Source organism: Cervus elaphus, chromosome 23 (assembly GCF_910594005.1).
Source record: "Cervus elaphus chromosome 23, mCerEla1.1, whole genome shotgun sequence".
Classification (NCBI taxonomy): domain Eukaryota; kingdom Metazoa; phylum Chordata; class Mammalia; order Artiodactyla; family Cervidae; genus Cervus; species Cervus elaphus.
Window position 1 is genome coordinate 35071622 of NC_057837.1, and position 16910 is coordinate 35088531.

General features: G+C 48.3%; 1 protein-coding gene across 2 annotated transcripts in view; it reads right to left on the minus strand.

The window, feature by feature from the left end:
• The window catches only part of SVIL (supervillin), a 255470-nt gene extending 243747 nt beyond the window's left edge, over positions 1-11723 (minus strand). The window contains exon 1 of one of the 2 annotated variants that reach the window (XM_043884802.1): positions 11416-11723. The gene's annotated coding sequence lies outside the window, so the exon portion shown is untranslated. Of the gene's footprint in view, positions 1-10459; positions 10592-11415 lie in introns of those variants that run through there. The other variant, XM_043884803.1, reaches the window with a different exon arrangement.
• Positions 11724-16910: the final 5187 nt, after the last annotated feature.

The window sequence follows — 16910 nt, forward strand, 5'->3', positions numbered from 1 at the left end:
GATGGAACTAATTTGTTCATGGAAAAAAATAATAAAGTGCTTTCACTGCCTGCTGTAACTAAATTGTGCTTTCTTCCAACCCTGGGAGAACCAAGTATAGGAAAAAAAAAAAGCTATGTGATGAAAGCTTTTAGTTTTTTTAAAAAGTGATGAGGAAGTTTTTTTAAAAAACACACAGATGTTGGATTTATATAAATAATCAACTGAAACATTTTTCTACTGTGTCATTTTCCTGTCATGCATATAATATGCTCTTTTTCCTGGAAATCCGACATCAGAACTTTATGATGATGACTGTTTTTCAACAGATAATTGGATAATTCTGGGGTCAGAATAAGGATATAAACATATATATAAGCAAATACATATATATCTACATATCATACACATATATCTTATTTAAAAGTCTTACATCAAATTTATTATGAGGAATGGGAAGGAAATAGTCTAACTCTACTTGAAATCAGTTCTCTCTACACTTGGATTCACAATCTATCAATTTTTCTAGGAATGTAGTGCACAGAAGCACAGGAACGCGTTATGGAGGAGATGTGAGTACACTCCGGGTGTAATAGGGTGTTATTAGCCTTATTCTTAGAGCTTTTGGACTTACAATCCAATAGACTAAAAATACAGCTTTTCAAAAAAAAAAAAAAGCCTGCTTCCCTTCAAGTTTTCAAGCATGGAATTTCCTCCTTGGAGCACACAATTTAGGAACAGAGGACTACCTCTCTACTTACCCTGCTATCAAGGGCCATCCCTGAAACAGGACACACAGACACAGCCCTGGAGCAGACCATCCTTGTCAGAGTTTCTTCTTAAGCCCCAGAGTGATTCATCCTGAGAAGGCCGCCCTGGGTCCACACAGACTCCCTCTGAGAGAAAGCAGGTCCAGCTTTCCTTTCAAGCCTCTCCTTTTCTCCAAGAATAGTAGGTTTTGCCAACCTGCCTAGCCAGTATTCTTACATCACAACCTGGCTTTTATCAGAAATACCAACGTTTGATCCTTGAAAGCCATTCAAGATAAGAGCAGTGTAGTCTACACCACGCTGGATGTGAAGATGAGACTTCTGAGAGCGGCTTCAGGCACACAGATCGCCTCCAACAGATGGGGAAGTCCCTCTTCCCTCCAACAGGCCTGAAATAGAACCTCTTTCCTCCCCCAGAAACCACTGAAAACAGCAAGGCAGACAGGAGATGCTGCTGGCTGTGACACACAGCAGCAGGAAAAGAGGCTGCCTGCTGTGGAGGACAGTCCCTCCCGAGTGACAATAAGCCTGGCAGCTAGTTTCTGCAGAGCTTGGCAGAAGGATAAGAAAGCCTCTTTAGAAACACAGTTGGCAAAACACTGAGTATAAAGGACACTCCGAGAAAATGTGTAATTACAGTCTCAGAGTCACTGTCTGGACTACATCCCCACCATACACCCCTTAGAGGACAGCGGGGGCCATCTGCACCCCACCGGACATCCTGTAGGCACACCGCTCTCCAGGCTTCCCCCTTCCTTCATTACATGCGGTGGTGCAGATGGCCACAGAAGGAAAAGCCAACCTACAAGACACTGACAAGGTTTTCTCCTTGATTAAATAAAGTTGATGGCTTGGGATCCGAGTTCACACCCAGACTCTACTACTTACTGTCTTGCCTCATTCGGGGCACTTAGCCTGTGAAGGCTTCAGCTCAGAGATGGTGCTGATGAAAAGTTGCACTGCACTTTAAACCTCAGCAAAGAGCCCGATACACAGTCGCAGCCAATCTTCCATGCTGCTGTAATCAACAGCATCACCGCCCCCACCAGTGCATACACAGTTACAACCGGAGTGTACTCACATCTCTCCCACAACATGTTCCTGTGCTTCTGTGCTGGCAAACCCATCTCTGATTGTAAGCCCCATGAGGTCAGGATTGACTCTATAGTCTCAATACCAAGCCCACATATACGTGCATACACACATGCGGTTAACAGATATTTGCTGACCAAATCAGTGAATGAACAGTCCACTTGATGCTTTCACATCTTGTTTCTACATAATCCCAACTTAAAAAGCCTTTCCCCAGATGTTAACATAGACGGATAACTAGATTAAGTGAACTTAACCTAGTAACCACATCAAGATGCCGCTGGACACCAATTAAAGGACATAGCTGAAACAAAGATCCTTTGCTCTGGGTGAGTCTGTAGGAATGTAAGCTCCTACCCCAATGCTTTAAGCAGGCTCCCCTGTCTACCAGAGCAAGAAAACTGGGCTCCTTTTTAACTGGGAATATCCTGAAGCAAACTCCATTTTGGCATAGGGGAGCATCCTTTCCCTTTGTTTTGCAAAAGTAAAAAAAAAAAAAAAAGTGGAGAGCAAGATGCTAGGGCTCCAGAGTTCATGGGGATCACCACTGAGCAGGATCTGAACCCCAGAGGCTCCTCCTGCAGCCCTGTTTCAAAGCATCCTCTTCCACTGCCTCCCAACAGCCAGCCTGCTCCATCCTGACCCTGCAGATGCCTCTCTGTGACTGAAGGTCTGGAGAGAAAAATAAAGACTCCCAAATCAGGGTGAATCTATGAAGGATCTCCTCAGACCTCCTCTCCAGTGTATTTTCACAGATGTAGGATCACAGCTAGGAAGTACCCGACATAACCCTCTGGAACAGCACAGACTCAAGATGACCAATCTTTCAGGATTTACACAGAAACAGACTGGCCACCCAGCACAAACTCAACTTCCTTTAAAAGTCTCTCAAAAGTGTAATTTGAAAGGGGGAAGGAAAAAAGCAAACATTAATTCTGTTTGGTGTATGTACAATGTCCATTTGCAAGGAAAAAGTTATCAAAACACAAGTTCGTGCTCCAGTGACTTCCAAGGTGCTGCCATGTGAAAGGGAAGCCAAAATAAATCTCAAAACATTTCCCCCAAAGTTCAAGTCTTTGAAATGCCCTTACCGGACCAGTTTCAAGACTGGTGTTTCCAAGGTTCAATTCCAAGAATCATTTTAGTTACAAGCCTCAAAATAAAAACTGTAATACTGCATATAACATATGTCATGATCATACCCAAGGGCCTGCGAAGTGTGGGTTAGAACAAATAAATGAGAAAGAATCTGTTTCTCAGGAAGCACCTTCACAGAAGGGGAGGAAGGATTAGTTGAAAGAGGCTAAGAGAGTCAACTTCAACAGTGCTCAGCACAAGAAATGTGTCATTATGCGTGGTGATGGATGTTGACTAGATTTATTGTGGTCATTTCGTAACATATACAAATATTGAATCATTATGTTGTACACCTGAAGCTGGTATGTCAACCACATCTCAACAAATAAAAATCAAGAGGGTAAAACAAAACAAAACCAAAAAAGGGGGTTGGGTGGGGTGGGGAGCAGAGGAAGCGTGAAGGAAAACGCAGGACAGAAACAGAGCCATGGACTGGGAGGCCTGGGAAAGTGCAGACAGAGGGGCCGAAACAGGGCCGCAGGATGAGCCAAGGATCAGCCATCAGCCAGAGGAGGAGAAGCCCGCAGAAGCAGGCAGCGAGGATGGCAAGCGGGAGAACTCACCCCATGTCAAAGGGCAGGCTGGATAGTGGGGGAGCAATCAAACACCAATGACAGATGGAGATAAGGGCATTCCAGGCAAAGTGTCCCTAAGACACCTGAAACCAACGGCTGTGAGAGGTGGCTGGGTGACGGCCACAGACCAGGAGAAGAAGGGCAGCTCATCAGAGAGGGAAAGAAAAAGGGTCTTACAAGGAGGAGAAGGCAGCCAAAGCTTGGGGTGTGGGGTGCTGTCAGGAGGCCTATGGGAGCAAAACTGTCCGCACAAGGAACTCACCGGGGTGGGGCGGTCTTGAGACAAAAAGCGGCCCCTCATGGCTGCACCCCCAAAGCTCATCACCTTCTTCCTCCTACAGGGAAGCAGCTATTGCATCCAGAGCACTGAACAGGGATGAAACACTCTGAGATGTAGTTAACGTGAAAAAAGGAGCTGGGCTGGCTGAAGAAGAGTAACACGTCCACTGGCCATGTTGGGCCTCTGTGTGTATGCAGGCATGTGTGTGCTCGTTCATGCAGGTAGGAGGGATGCCCGTGTTATAAAGCTTGACGGACCCAGAGGTGATCATACTAAGTGAAGTCAGGAAGAGAAAGACTAATACCATGTGATATCATTCATATGTGGAATCTAAAAAAAAGATACAAACGTACTTATTTACAAAACAGAAATAGACACACAGATAAAGAAGACAAACTTATGGTTACCAAAAGTGGAAAGGGGGGGCAGATAAATTAGGAGTTTAGGATTAGCAGATACACACCACTATATTTAAAACAGATGTCCAGCAAGGGCCTACTGTTACAGCACAGGGAACCCCACTCAATATCTTATAATAACTGCCAATGGAAAAGAAGCGGAAAAACAATAGATTTATATACATGTGTGTGTGTACAACTGAATCACTTGAACCTGTTACACCTGCAACTAACACAACATTGTAAGTCTACTATAATTCAATTAAAAAATAAAGGAACAAAAGAGAAGTTGGCAACTGCTCTCAAGAGCCAAGACTTGAAAACAGAACATGGTAAGTGGACATTTATAACGTTCAGAGAAGTGCAATAAGGAAAAGAATTATTCCAGGGAAAGAATCCAGTGGGGACCATGCAGACAAAAGACACGCAATGAAGTCTCCAGAAGGTGAGGCCTTGTCCTCTAGTTTCAAACAAGTTGATTCTTTCAAGACTTGATCAGCAAGGGCATGGATCTTTGAGGCAGGATCTTATTCTAATCCTAGCCCAGGCAAGGTTCTCAAAGGCAGGGCCAGTTTCCTCTTTTGTAAAATATACCCCACACCCTTGAGACCTCCCCCTTCCTGCCACACCAGGTCATCAGCTCAGAGAACCAAACACAGTTCTTGAGGGTCTCGAAAGAAATGCCAGCAAAACCAACTGAAAGCTGTGATGCTGTCAAAAAGCTAAGATCCCTGTGCAAAGGAGATGAAATAATAGATGTGTGGAAGTGTCAGTGGAGCCCTAAAGGAGATTAAAGGGCTTAGAAATGTGGGTCTAACTTGGCAATTAATGGGTCCCTGGGAGAGTTGAAGCCACAGTGCGTGCCAGCACAAAAGATGCTAAGAGTGCAATGAGCATCACAATCAGAGGGTTTTATTCATGAGGAGGGCATGGCAATCCACTCCAGGATTCTTGCCTGGAGAATCCCAAGGGCAGAGGAGCCTGGTGGGCTATGTATGGTCCACAGGGTCACAGAATTAGATATGCCTGAAGTTGACTTAGCACACACACACAAGTGATCAGAGTTTATTTTATAACCTCTCCTAGAACAAAGGGACTGAAGCTGACTCAATTCCTATAAAGCACTGGATTTATGCTTGTAGCTGCTAGAGTCATTCGTTCACCTCCATTCACAGGAATTAGGAGGCAAGAGGCTTTTGAGTGGGCTTCCTTGGTAGTTCAGTTGGTAAAGATCTGCCTGCCTGCAATGCAGGAGACCCTGGTGTGATTCCTGGGTCGGGAAGATCCACTGGAGAAGGAATAGGCTACCCATTCCAGTATTCTTGGGCTTCCCTGGTGGCTCAGTAAAGAATCTTTCTGCAGTGCAGGAGACCTGGGTTCGATCCCTGGGTTGGGAAGATCCCCTGGAGGAGGTCATGGCACCCCACTCCAGTATCCTTGCCTGGAGAATCTCCAGGGACAGAGGAGCCTGGTAGGCTACAGTCTACAGGATCGCAAATAGTCAGACACAACTGAGCGACTAAGCACAGTACATGCTTTTGAATGCTGGGCAGGAGTCAGGGAACTGGGGGGCTCTGGTAGAGAAAGGTGTGTCTACACGCACGTGTGAAGCCTTCTCTTATTAGGATACGAACTCAACATTTGATCAACCTTATCAAGCCTCTCCCATCTTCCTGGCCGCACACCCTCCTCCTCGGCTTTATTTGAGCAGACATGGTGACAATAATGGGATTAACAAAAAGCTCTCTGAAGAGGCACCTACACACACACACACACACACACACACACACACACGCTGCCTCTGTTACAGCCCTCATGGTGTACTTGTTTGTGTCTGTTGTTTCTGACCTGCGAGTCCATCCACGGCTAGGCCCAAGCCCTTTTTCATCTTCAGGTTCTCCAGGCCTGCTTGCATGTAAACACTCAACCTAAGACATACTGAAGTAAATCAAAGAGCTAAGTCATCTTGGGTAAGTAACAACTTCTTGGAAACTCCAGTTTTCTCAAGGATAAGATAAGGGTGTGGGCACAGGCTGGCTCTAACAAATGCAAAATACCCTAAATCTTCAGAAAACAAAAGCGCACAGTCTGGACAATCATTGTAACTTTTATACATTTCACGCAACAGAAGAATATATATGATTAACCCTGAGGAATATGGCAACTTAAAAAAAAAACCCACTTAATTTTACCATGCAACCTGTTTCTTTGTTAGTCACTGAAATACAAAAGCAGCCTAGGTTTTCAGGAGAGAAAAACTACATACATGCTGGTCATCCTAAAAAAAAAAAAAAAAAAAAGGTATGGGGAGGGAGGGAATGTTAATTCTGACATTTCCTTTTCTCCCCCTGAGACCCTCTATCTGGAATAACATTGACATAACAGAAACAAACAAGACTCTTTACAATGGCTACAGTTTAACAAAGGCATCTATGGATTTTTACCTTCCTGGGTTTCTGCACAAAAGCAGCAAATGTAAGCACAGTTGCCCCAGCAGCTGGCAAGTTCTCTCCCATACGCGAAGAAGTTGTGGAGCAGCTGGGGAATGCAAGATGCTTTTGAACAAGCTGCTATGTGATCCAAAATAAGGCTGCCTGTTCATCTTCCCCACAATGGAAGCGACAGCCCAGCGCAGGTCTGGCGCATGCCCCGCAGCTGCTTCTTTCTTCCGCCCTGGAAACTCAGCAAGTAGCTACAAATGCAGCGAGATGCACAAAAGGGGAGAAACCTCGCTGCTAACCCTTTGCACGCCGTCCCCTGGTTATATACATGCAGCTCATTAGCACCCAAATGGAAAAACCTGTGTATGGCTTTCAAGGGCAATCCCACTCTGGACTCCACTCCATGCCCTTCTTGGTGACAACTTTCACCATTGGGTGGCATTTAATGATGTTATAAGGTCTCCAGCCCTTCACCCAGGATGATTATTTAAACGATAAATGCAAAAACCAAGAACCAGGAAGCAGCAATGTTCAGGAGGTCTTCATCAACAACTTGACATAGTACACTTAAAAATAGCTATTTCTCCACTTGCATTGGCTAAATCAAAAATCTTCCAAGTTTTTTTTTTTTTTTAAACATATGAAATAGTTATCCTGGATGTTCACTCGTGTAGCTTAACTGGACGTAACCAGATCCCTCTCTGCCACCTTCCAAATGTTAGTTTGGCAATCTGGGCATCATGCACAGTTGACCATATTTGAGCAAACAGTTTTAAAATGTTATCTCAAACTCTCCTCCCTCCCTGATCAATTTTGTGGCTCATCTTTAAACAGACTCCAGAAAATATTCTATTTTCCAAGTCTATTCCAGAAAGATTTCTATTTTCCCACTTGCCAGGATCAGGCCAGCACAATTTTCACAGACACAGAAATTTTCTTTAGCGTTGTCAGTGGCTAGTGAAGGCACAAAGAGAAGACCTGCTTCCTTTTCTCCAGCTTGTTTGGTGGTTTTGAGGGCTTTTTTTTTTTTTTTTTAAGTCCTGTCCTCTTGGCCACGGGATACTGGCTTTGAATTTAAAAAGAAAGAGGAATAGCTGGAAGGTTGGCCACAAAATTACACAGCGGTGACAGGAGGAGGAAAACCGGGCGGTTCCAGAGCTCCTTGTAAATTCCTTGGGCGACTAGACAAAGTTTTCCATCATTACCACCCCACCCCCAACACAGACACACACATAACACTTGCTGACAAGAAAGAATAGCTAAGTGCATTACCTTGCTACATGAATGAAGACGATCAAGTTAACTCTCAACTATTGTACCTCTCCACACAAGGGAAGAGAAGGTTCTGTTCTCAAACCTCCTCATTATTAGTTAACACTTGTTGAGTGGCTACAGTGTTAGGATCCCTGCTACTAAGTGCCTTATATGAAGGGTCACATTTAACCCTTGCAGCTTGAAACCAGGCAATGCTATGATTGCGGTGGTGTTTAGCTGCTAAGTAGTGCCCGACTCTTTGGATTGTGGCCCTCGAGGCTCCTCTGCTCATGGGATTTCCCAGTCAAGAATCCTGGAGTGGGTTGCTATTTCCTTCTCCAGGAGATCTTCCACAACCAGGGATCAAACCCATGCCTCCTGCTTGGCAGGTGGATTCTTTACCCTTGTGCCACCTGGGAAGCCCCAGCGTCACACACCTCTAGACGGGGGAGGCAGCAGAGGAAGCCAGGCCTTAATCATCACACCTCGCTGTCTGCACAACTGGCAGTACCCTAGGACATTCTGAGTCAGGACTATCATTCCAGGGTTTCAAACAACATTTTTCTCTGAGACAACACACTTCCAGTACACTCAAGACAATACCACCTTCTCATATCATAAACTGGAGTTCAATAAGGCTTAAAGATGTGATGATCTCAGATGCCTAACAGGAATTTTGTCATAACCTACTAGTTATGACTTTAATTAATGAAGGTTGATGCATTTCCAAGGCAGACTTCATTTTAAACACACGTGGCAGCAATGTCAGAGCTTAGATGGGGTAGGAAATGCAGCCGTCTTCCTGCAGGAAGGCCAACGGAGCTGTGAGCTTCCTAGATAGACCTCCTGAGCCCCGGCCCACCTGCCTAATGAGACGCCTGCGGAGGCAAACCGCAGCTGTTTCTGCCTCTCTTTAGTGCTGTCAGATGACTCTAAGCAGTTTAGTTGTCTTCATATACCTTAAGCTTTAAACCAAGAGTTGGGGGAGTTCCCTGGTAGCCTAATGGTTAGGGTTCTGGCTTTCACTGCCAGAACCCATGGGCCTGGGTTCAATACCTGGTTGGGGAACTGAGATCCTCCAAGTTGCTCGCGGTGGCCTAAATAAACAAACTTGGTTTAGCTGAGGCCCTGAGCGACTGCAAAAGTCAGCCACAGGTGGAGTCAATCTAATCCTAATAACTAACACCATCAAACCGAACCCAGGCTTAGAGCTTGTACCACTGACTGCAATCACCAATCCACAATGCCTCTCGAGGGGCAGCCTTTGGCGTAGGAACTGGGACTAGCAAACGAACGGTACTCTTTGGAGCTGGACAGACTCGGTGCTGGAAACCTCTTTGAGTCCGTTTCCCCATCTTTACGATAGAAGTCATCTTTCTGCGGGAGGCTAGGAGGCTTAAGAGTGAATGGTGACGATCCTTCTTAAGTGGATATAAGAGTCTCGTTCAGAAGGCCTTTCCCTACTTCAGAAGGGAGTGGCGGCAGATAAGAAAACGTGAAATCTATCCGTCGATTACGGCCGGATACGGTTTCACACCAGAGCAGAGCGCCCCGGGTTTCTCCTGGGCAGCACCTCCTCTGGCGTCCTGCTCCCGGGAAGCGTCTGTCGCACAAGGGAGATGCTGTCCCTGCCATCCCAAGGACAGGCTTGTGCCTAAGCCTGGGGTTTGCACGCAGTGACCACAACCTCGGGGGAGAAGAGGAGCTCTTTCTCCCCGCGGTCCTCTCCCCTCGGCGGAACTTCAATTACAACAAACCGTCAGGACTGCACCCCAGCTGTAATGCCGACGCCAGAAGCGCTTAACCCCGCACCTGACCCAGATTGCGGCCTGAACTAGAGCTGCCGGGTCGCTCCCTCACGGTAATGCAATTACCGCCTTCTGGAGCTCCCCTCGGGGTACCGGGGGACGGCCGCTGTCACCCCGGGACTAAGCCCCTCCCTTCCGGGAGCCCGCGCGGAGGGGCGTGGCCCGGGGGGCTGGCAGGGCGCGCGGCGCCTGCACTTCCCACCGCTGGGGCGCGACCCAGGGACCCCGAGGAAGGCGCCCGGGGGCCGCTGCTGCCCTCACCCTCCGCCCAGGCGGTGAGACAGGGAGGCCAGCAGTGTCGCAGTTCTGGGCACACGCGTGTCCCTCCCCGGGCCGCCCCTTCCCCGCCCCTCCTCCCAGCCTAACGGGCCGCCCCGCTAACTTCCCGAAACTCCGCGGAGGGGAAGCCTGAGCCGGCCGGTGCCGCGGGGCGGCGCGCGCCCGGGCGCGCCGGGACGGAAGTGGGTGGGAGCGGCGACCGCGCCGCGCCTTTGTTGTTGCTCCGGGACCCCGCAGGCCCCCGCCCCCGGGAGCGCCCCATCGCGGCGGCCCGGGGGTCGGTCACCCCCGGTGCCCAGGGCAGGACCTCCCCAAGCCCAAGTCTAACTAACCTCACCTCCGGCCCCCGGGGGAGGGCGCCCCGCGGCGCGTCCTAGTGTCTGCCCGCCCGAGCTCTGCGCGGCGGATCCCTGCACTCGGCCACCGCGCGGAGGGACGCTCCTCACCTTCTTTCCGAGCTTCCCCCAGACCTCCCGGGGCACAGCTGCCGCTCCCCGCCCGACTGCCGCTGGGCAGCCTGGACTCTCGACAGCGCCGCGGCCACTCCCTGCCTGCTTTCCCAGAACGAGGACCGGGTCCCCCTCCCGGGATGATTCACAGCTCCTCACCTGGAGCCTCACTCGAGTGCCCTCCCTCCTCTGGCCGGCGCGGCGATCGGGAGCGGGCGCCCTCTGCCGGGCCACCGGCCGGAGCTTCCCCGGGCTGGAGCGGGTCGGGAACATGGAGCCCGGCCGAGCGCAGGGACTCCCGCGCCTCCCACCGCGGCCACCCACGAGAGTAGGGGTCAGCGCGCCGGGACTGTCCTGGGCCGTTATGCACGAGCTGGGCCCGACCCCGGCCCAAGAGGACCAGGGCTGTCCCTGTGCCCCGGGCCCACTGCGCGCCCCACTCGCGGGCCGGCCGGTCCAGTCCTGCTCCCCGGAGGCGTCCTCAGGAACCCACCATTAACCGCGTGTGCAAGACCAGTTTAAAAAAGCCCTGGAAAGTCAGTTTCACTGTGTCAAACAAAGTTTGGGTCCTGATTCTCAGTAGACTTCTTCTGCCCGAATTAAAGGGCCGGAGGCGAGGGTGGTGGCCTTATCACACCCCCGAGCCCTAGGACTCGGAAGACACTTGGGGCAGCTTCAGGGACAGTCGCAGTCCCAGGGGAGCCCAGGTCGGCCGGCGTGTTGCTCCCCAGCCAGGGGGGAGTGGCTGGCCAATGACTCGTTCTTTCGCCCGAGTAAACACACTTCCAGCAGGTGAGCTTACCCGTCTCCCGCTACCCCCGCCTCCGCCCTGCCGCAGATCCAGGGTACAACTTTGGAGAGGGGCTAGGAGGAGCCGAGAGGACACCCACGCTCGAGGGTCCGCGTCCCCAGCCCAGCGGGTTCCCCAGCTCGCCCCGACTTCCCGCACTCACCTAGCCGGCGCGCTCGCCCACCTGCCTGCCAGCCGCCGGCGCAGAGTTCCCCGCGGCGACGAGGTTGGCGAGGGGGTGGCACACTGGTCCTTGCGCGAGCTGGCTCTCGGCGAGGGGCTCGGGAGGGTCTGTCCGGCGCTCGGTCGCCGCAGCTGCGAGAGCAGACGAGTTGCGAGGCGGGTCAGGGCCCAGCGAGCGCCTCCTTCCCCGAGAGCGGGCGCGCGAGTCCCGAAGCGGCGGGCGGGCGCCGGGTATTAATTGTAGGGCCCCCGGGTGTCGGCCGCCGGGCGCTCTGAGTGGCTCGGACCGCGCGCCAGGCCAGCGGGGCCCGGGCGACCCACCCCCTCGGCGCGCACCCGCGCCTGCTGGGGAACGCGCGCGCACGCGTCCGGCGGCTCCGGGCCCCAGGGCTCGCCGCGCTCCCGGGGCTCCAGACCTGCAGCCGCTCTGAGGCCGGAGGGGCGCCACTGACCTTAGAGACCTGGAACTGGAGCTCCGAGTGTCCAGCCGATCCAGGGATAAAATCCAGCAAGGTGTGCGAACTTTGTAGTCACAGGCGCTCCGGGCCCCTCCAATCACAACTGTGAAAGTCACGTCACCCTCCGACCTGCGGGTCTGGACGGAAGACCTTGCCTTTCTTTCCCCCACCCCCCACCCAAGTGGTTCTCATACTTAACTTTCGCTGATCAGAATCCCCCGCCCACCTCCACCTGAGATTTGTTGAAACACTTGTCGCGAAGCCCCGCCCCACTTTCCGATGCTTTACATCTGCCAGGGCTGAGAACTTGGAGTTTCTAACAAGTTCCCAGGTGATGCTGAGGCAGTTGCAAAGATTAAACGAGTTAATAAGGTTCGTGGAGTACTTGGTAGTCTGCAAAGCAGTAGGTAAATTTAGATTTGTGAAATCCGCACTTGCTATTCGTCTGTTTCACTAGCTTGCGTTGGCATGTGATTTCCATCCAGCCCCTGCTGCTTTTCCTCTGAGTGTTAGACTCTTTTCCTCTTGAGTAGGAGGAACACCATAACACCAAGTTATGCACAACAGCCCCCATCAGAAGAATGAAAGGTGAGTGTGTTATTGATAGTTTTCTAGGGCTGCCTAGTAACTACCACAGGCCATGTGGCCTGGACCACAGAAACTAATCTTTTCACAGATCTGGAGGCTGGAAATCCAAGATCAGGTGTCAGGAAGACTGGTTTCTCCTGAGGGCTCTCTACTCAGCTTGAGGGTGGGGGTCCTCTCTGTCCTTGGCATGGTCTTTTTTCTGTTTGTGTCTGTCTGTGTCCTAATCTCCTCTTTTAAAGACACCAGTCAGAGTAGATGACAGCCCACCCATGAGACCTCATTTTAAGTAAGTTACCTCTTTATAGACCCTGCCTCCAAACACAGTCACATGCTGAAATGCTGGGAGTTAGCACTTCAGCAGATGAATTTGACAAGGGGCAGGGGACCACAACTCAGTCCATAACAACAGTGAGCTTCTGACACCCTAGAAGAAAGCTTGAGCTTCAGCCTCCCCTCCTCCCTCCTCATCCCTCTGCCCTCCCCTGGAGCTGGTCTCTATGTGGACTCAGGTGCAGTAATTCAAAGCTGGAAGGACTTTAGGCCCAATAATGAAATAGCTCTCCTAGCGCAGGGTCCTCAGAAATACAATCAGTACAACAGTCCAGTGTGTCAAGAGGATAGAGCAGAATCTATGAGCAATTTGGAACCCCCTGCCCACCAGAAATTTCAAAACCAGCCCTTTACAGTTTGTTAATGACTGAGTAGAGAATCACCCTTAGCTTCTTCATTCTGCCTTTGTTGGAGCTATGCCCTCTGCCTGGCACCTGTGCCATCTCCGGAAGTCTCCTGAAGGAGGGACTGTGTTGGATAAATACAATAAAGACTCTCCACTTCTCCGGCTCTCTGGGAGAGCTCTGGCAGCATTTAAGCTAGGAAAAGCTGGAGGAGCAAAGACAAGGCAGCTTGTGCGGATCCCAGGCTCACCAGACCCAGCTGATCTCTAGCAAATCAGTAATAACCCTGAATCTGGGGCCTTCTCTGAGCCTTATTTCCAATCTTCTGCTGGTTCGATCTTTGCCTGTGGCTTCATCTAACACCAGGCTAGACTGCTCCCTAATCTCCATATGCAAGTGGCAATTAAAACCAGTCTGGGCACTCCAAACTCTGCATATCCAGCACTGAACTCCTTTCCTGAAACTTTGTCTCCCCACCTACATCCTCCTGCCAAGTGGTTAGCACAGATGCCCATCCAGACAGGACTTACTTTAAGCCACTGGCCGCTGTGTCCTTGATGCCTCACAGAGGGCTCCCTGCTTCTCCATTCCCACCACTATCACCCCAGTAAGGTCCTTTTTACGCTCTTTCCTCTGGGTTTCTGCACTCACCCCCTAACTAGACCTGCTGCCCCAGCCTGCTTCTTGGCCAGCATCATCCACACTGCTCCTTTAGGGATCTTTCAAAACCGGAAACCTCTTTATCCTGTCAGTGGGTTACCTTTAGGTTTCAGGAGAAAATTCAAGCATCTTTGTTCACTTCCTTCTGAAGTCTCATCTCTGACCATCTCCCTGTCAGTGGCCTTCACTGGAGTCACAGGGACCACTCGCTCACAATGCCTGCAGACCCAAGAGGGCCCCTCCCCTAGAAACACAAGCATCTGTGACTCTCTCAGTCTGTGGAGACAGCGTCACTCCTCTTAGCTTCCGCTAGAGAGTCGCCAGGTCTAGGAAGTGCACCCACCCCTTCCTGAATTAGGGAGCACCCCAGGGTGTGTCATAGAACTTAGGGCACTGACCAAGAGTCCTGGGTCTTCTGCATCCTGTGTTAAACCATGAGGTTCTGGACGACAAGAACCCTATCTATCCATTTTTGTACGCTCAAGTCTAGACTGGACTGGATGCTCAAAAATAAAAGTTTGCCTTCAGGAATGAATTAATTCTTAGAAATTCAGAGGATTTAGTCAACCTTGGCATCTGTTAGCAAGTATTTTATTTGGAGCAAGCTTCACTTTCTCTGACAATATTTGTGAACTTCCTGCTTGAATTATAGGTTCATTCTCTAGAATCTCTAATTAACTTCTATGCTAAATACCCAGGGCTGGTCTCGAAATCAATTTTGTACATAAAAATGAGAATTTTTAAAAAATGAAACAGAATTAGAATTTAAAAATACTTGAGCGTATCCTGTCTAGTAAGAGTTAGTATTGTTTTCATGAAATTTTTGTTAACTATAATTGTGAGTTGTATGTGTGTGTGTATCTGTGTGTGTGTACAGGGTTGTTGTGTCATCCAATTTATCCCTCCCTGTAGGTCCTAGTTAAATGCTAATTATCTTAGCAGGACTGGAGTTGGGCTCACCAGAGGACACATATTTATAGAGACAATGGAAAGGGGAGTCATTAAGCAAAGGACATTTTCTGGAAGGAAATTCTGAGCCAGGCTTTTAATCCAGCAATTGGCCAGTGGAGAGTAAAACACAGGGCTCTTTTTGCACACAGTAGGTGCCACATTAGTGCTTTGATTGACTGGTCTGTGTGTGGAGATGTGTGTGGGAAGTTCTCTTGGCTGGAGTCTGTCAAGGAGTCATGAGAAATGAGATCAGTGACTCGGAGCAGAGGAGAGAGGCCTGGGTTATGGCCAGACCTGGCCCCAAGGTTTGCAGACATGAGCAGGAGGTGCTGTGACATGGGATTTCTTAACCCGGTTTTCATCACGAATGTTCCAAGATCAAATATTATGAAGTTAACCTTTGCTGAAATAAAAATACCATTTTCCCTGGGTTAGAGTGGGAGATGTAAGTGTTCAAACAATGAATTCAGATGAAAAGTTGAATTTTTCTCATCTCTGGTAGCTGACTTGTCTGGAACGTCCATGGAGAGAAGGGCCAAAATGTGATAGGATTATGTAACAGGGAGAAGTAACAAGTGGCCCTGATAAAACTATAACCTTGAGAGTTCTGCCAAATGTTTCCATCTGTATTAAATGCCTTTTACTGAGGAACCTAGATCCAGCCCACAAATATTTAGAAGACAGTGTTCTCACTCCCTGAAGTTTAGAATCTGTAAAAGAAGGTTGCTGTGTAAATAAAGAATACACATTATTGCTACTGCGTTTTTTCATTGTTTAAGTCATTCTGATCTGAACAGATGAAAAGAATAAATACTTGGGCCAGCAGGATGTAGACAAGATTGGGGGAAGGTTGTTAACCTTAAAATTTTTTTAGATTTCTGATTGAGGTAACCTTAGTTTATAACATTATATGTTTTAGGTGCACAACATTCTGTTTCTGTTTTGATCTACCCTACTGCATGCTCACCACCAAAAATTTAGTTTCCATCAATAATCATACAGCTGATCTCTCTTACCCCTTCCTCTCTGTTGTCTGTATCTACATGTTTGTTTTTGTTTGATTTGTCTACTTATTTTGTTTTATTTTGTTTTTTTATATTTCCATATATGAGTGAAATCATATGGTAGTGAGATAAGATTTTTAAAAAGAGAAACAAATAGACTGGACCAGAGATAGCCAAAATTGTAATGAAAAAGAAATTCTAGAGGACAATCTCTATTCTCTTGCTTCTCAATAGAAATACAGTTGGCCACAAATATTATAGAATTATATTTTAGATTTGAAAGATGGACAAAATCTGAAAGAAATCAGACTGTAGCAAACATGAGTTTTAACCAAACTTTGAAATGGGTTCCAGATTCTTCTTTCAGCTTTTTAAAACACACACACACACACACCAGGATGGGTTAGAAAAAAATGTGGTTTCAAAAAATTCCTGGAGACTGAAATATTCTTTGATATTATTTATAACACTGGCCAAGTCTCAACCATCTAAACTAACTAGATGGCTGTTAGTTGAACTTTTCCCCTAAATACAGAGAAGATTCTTTGTCCTATATATCACCCTCCACTCCTTATTCTGCATAATTTTGTAAGTAATAAACCCTTCTTTAATTTCTTGAAAATTAGTGGTGGTTTGGGTGCCAATAGGAGTATTTAACTAAAATTACCAATAAAAACTGAAAATATAGATGGGGCAGAACTAGTTTAACAGAAGTTGCTAAATTCCTTCAAAATAGTCCATTTTCTAGTTCATCACTGTGTTTACCTGCTTCTCCATCCTCTGAGAGTTGCAGAGCCAACCTGTTTGGATTCAAAGCTGTGTTACCTTTGAATTACTTTTAACCTCTCTGCTCCTCAGTTTCCTTAGCTATAAGTTGTGGGTAACAAGAGTACTCCCTTCTGAAGACTTTTATAAAAAATTTAGACATTGTGATTGACAAGGGGTTAATATCCAAAATATATAAACAGCTTACACAACTCAATTAAAAAAAAAACCTAAATAACCCAATAAAAACATAGGCAGAAGACCTAAATAGACATCTCTCCAAGGAAGATGTACAGATAGCCAACAGGCACACAAAAGATGCTCAGCATCACTAGTTATCAGAAAAATGCAAATCAAAATCACAATAAGTTATCA